This window comes from Limulus polyphemus, unplaced genomic scaffold, assembly GCF_000517525.1.
Source record: "Limulus polyphemus unplaced genomic scaffold, Limulus_polyphemus-2.1.2 Scaffold720, whole genome shotgun sequence".
NCBI lineage: Eukaryota > Metazoa > Arthropoda > Merostomata > Xiphosura > Limulidae > Limulus > Limulus polyphemus.
The window spans coordinates 333868-337061 of record NW_013666330.1 but is presented as its reverse complement, the minus strand read 5'-3'; the positions used below and the strand labels follow the sequence as shown (position 1 = coordinate 337061).

Sequence of the window (3194 nt, the reverse complement as noted above, 5' to 3'; positions counted from 1 at the left end):
CTTTTTCCTGCAACAACTGCTGTAATCTCTCTTCTGATTTCTTTTCTTTTTCATCCAACAACTGCTGTAATCTCTCTTCTTGTTAATTTTCTCGTTCTTCTGGTTTCTTTTGCTGTTCTTGTATTGCTGCCATAAAATCTGCTAAGCTGAAGTTTGATTTGCCGCTTCTCGTTTCCATCTTCGTTTTCTTTTTTTTTTTCAGTCCCACTCTCTGACACCAATTTGTTACGTCTCTGGTCGTTAATTAATTTCCCGTATAATTTCTTTCGGAAGAAACTTTAGCGACACAATTCCTTTCTTAAATAAAACTAGTTTATTCTTTCTCAATTCAACCTTGCAATACACTTAATTTTCACAGTCACCTTAACCTCAACACACGCTATAATTTACAACGAACGTTTCACGCACTTTATTTACTACCACGCTTAACACAATTGCCCGTCTATATCTTCAATCTCTCTGTCTGCTATAGAATCTCTTATTGCCGTCACTTTATTTACCGGCTTATATAGTAAATAGAGGGCGTCTGGAGAACACTCCAGGCTTCACTAAAGGACATGATCTTTCTAGAATCTCATGACGTGTTACTAGCGTCACGTGACTTCCGCTGTCGTAACACTATTATGTTAAATGTATGTTATCGATATTTTCATGTCTCACTGGAATACACTTTTACTGAGTAAAAGAAATCAGTATAAAGGCTGTCTTAAAAAGTATTCTTTAAAAATTCTTAGCGGCCTTTCAGAGCTTTATAAAGCTTATTTTTTGTTTTATTTTGAAAACTACGCTATTAAAATGTGGGTTTTTGGAAAGGCAGAATGTATACCCAAATCCATGACTTTTAAGCAAAAATTCTTGAATACTATGAAACTCAATTTTGATTTCAGAGCAAAACATAATGGTTCTTAGTCATACACTACGCTTTTCATGAAACCGACAAACAGATAAAATTCAATCAACACGCGACATTGGGTAGCACTGCTAAGATATACAAAACATAACACCCTTTTCATACTGATTTAACTAACTTGATCAAATTGTGGCAATCGGGAGTTTGGAAATTTTATCATTTTGATAGAAAAAGTACTGTTCACTGAATATAAATCATTACATTAATTATTTTATTTTCATTTTAGTTCTCATAAAACCATACATTATGTTAACAAGAGGAAAACAAGCGTGGTTGTTATTGTAATTCGAGAATGATTGGGGGAATGTCACCTGAATGTGTCCTCGTTTCTTTACAAACAGGCCCGGCATGGCCAGATGGTTAGGGCGCTCGACTCGCAATCTGAGGGTCGTGGTTCGAATCCCCCTCCCACCAAACATGCTCGCCCTTTCAACCGTGGGGACGTTATAATGTGACGGTCAATCCCACTATTCGTTGGTAAAAGAGTAGCCCAAGAGTTGGCGGTGGGTGGTGATGACTAGCTGCCTTCCCTCTAATCTTTTTTTTTATGTTTCTCATAGTCCTTGCGGACCGTTGAGCCGATGGCAGAGCAAGATCTGCCATCGTTTCTAAAGCTGTTTCTTACGTCAAGGATGCAACCCACTTGACAGCCTTCCCTCTTTGAAAGGACGAGCATGTTTGGTGTGACGGGGATTCGAACCCGCGACCCTCAGTTTGCGAATCGAGCGCCCTAACCACCTGGCCATGCCGGGTCCACTCTAGTCTTACACTGCTAAATTAGGGACAGCTAGCGCAGATAGCCCTCGTGTAGTTTTGCTCGAAATTCAAAATAAACAATAAACAAACTTTACAAACATTATTTCATTAAATTTTCCCATTTGTCATATGTGTTTTGAGAACGTTATGAATACCACAGACAATTCCAAATTCGGATATATATCTACCAACAGTCGGAATGAATTTCCACTATCTTTGGTTTCGCTAGATAGTAGATACCGACGTCGGGAATATCGTTATTCAATTTATGCACGTACTAATTAGGTGACGAAGCGTTTAGCTACCGTATGAGGTTTTATTCGAAACATTTTTTCATCAGATCGATCAAATATACGTTTGAAAGAGAAAAAAAGATATTCAAAGTGTATTTTATTTTTGAATTTTTATATGAATATATAGTTTATACTTTTTAAACCAAACATTTTCGAAAATAAAGCAAATGTTTCAAACAACATTAAAAAGTAGAAGGATTATTACAATCTGAATCAAGTAAAACCAAAACTTTTCTTCTTCAGTTACAGTAAAAACTGGTGAAAGGAAAAACATCCCGATAAAACAAACTTACTAACGAAAACAAAATAAATAGTTCTAAGATTTTCTGTGTTTTGATATCAAATTAATTAGTTACAGAGAGCTCACTTATGACACAGGAATATTCGTTTCAAAGGTCATTTTAATCAAGCGTTATTTGTTTTCTCGGTTCTCATATTACAAACAACAAACACAATGTATCATGCTAAGGCCGATAACTAAAGGGACATCTTCCTATTCATAATAGTGTAGCGGCTGTTTATTCTGTGTAAACAACTCATGAATACTGTTGATGTAGGGATATTGGGATGAGTACACATAATACAGAGAATCATAGGAAATGTTTCAGATTTCTACGCCCCCCAGTGGCGCAGCGGTATGTCTGCGGACTTACAACGCAAAAATTCGGGTTTCGATGCTCGTGGTGGGCAGAGCACAGATAGCCCTTTGTGTAGCTTTGTGCTTATTTACAAAAACAAAAAAACAGATTTCTACATATACACAAGCAGTTTCCACTATCGTATATGGTGTGTCATGGCCGATGCAGATAGTTTCTATCTGTATAGTGTATTCTGTTTAAGTTGCAGTAAAGTTTGGAAACCACGTAAAGTCTGCCGACCATATTGTTTTTGACTAAATTTTGTATTTTTTCTGTTAACTCCAAGATGGTTTTAAAAATACCGTGCTATAAGTTCTTGTTCGTTACAGTTAGTTTTGATGCTTGTGTAATTAGGTCTGACTCTCTAATAAGACTGACTGTTCTAATAAGACATTTTAGGTTTTGGTTTGTTTGTTTTTGAATTTCGCGCAAAGCTACACGAGGGCTATCTGCGCTAGCCGTCCCCAATTTAGCAGTGTAAGACTAGAGAGAAGGCAGCTAGTCATCACCAACTCTTGGGCTGCCCTTTACCAACGAATAGTGGGATTGACCGTCACATAATAACGCCCCCACGGTTGAAAGGGCGAGCACGTTTGG

At 37.3% G+C, this 3194-nt stretch overlaps 1 long non-coding RNA gene across 1 annotated transcript in view; it reads left to right on the top strand.

The window, feature by feature from the left end:
- LOC111085928 overlaps positions 1–3194 on the top strand; it is a 24107-nt gene that overhangs the window by 20411 nt on the left and 502 nt on the right. The gene's annotated exons all lie outside the window — the stretch shown is intronic.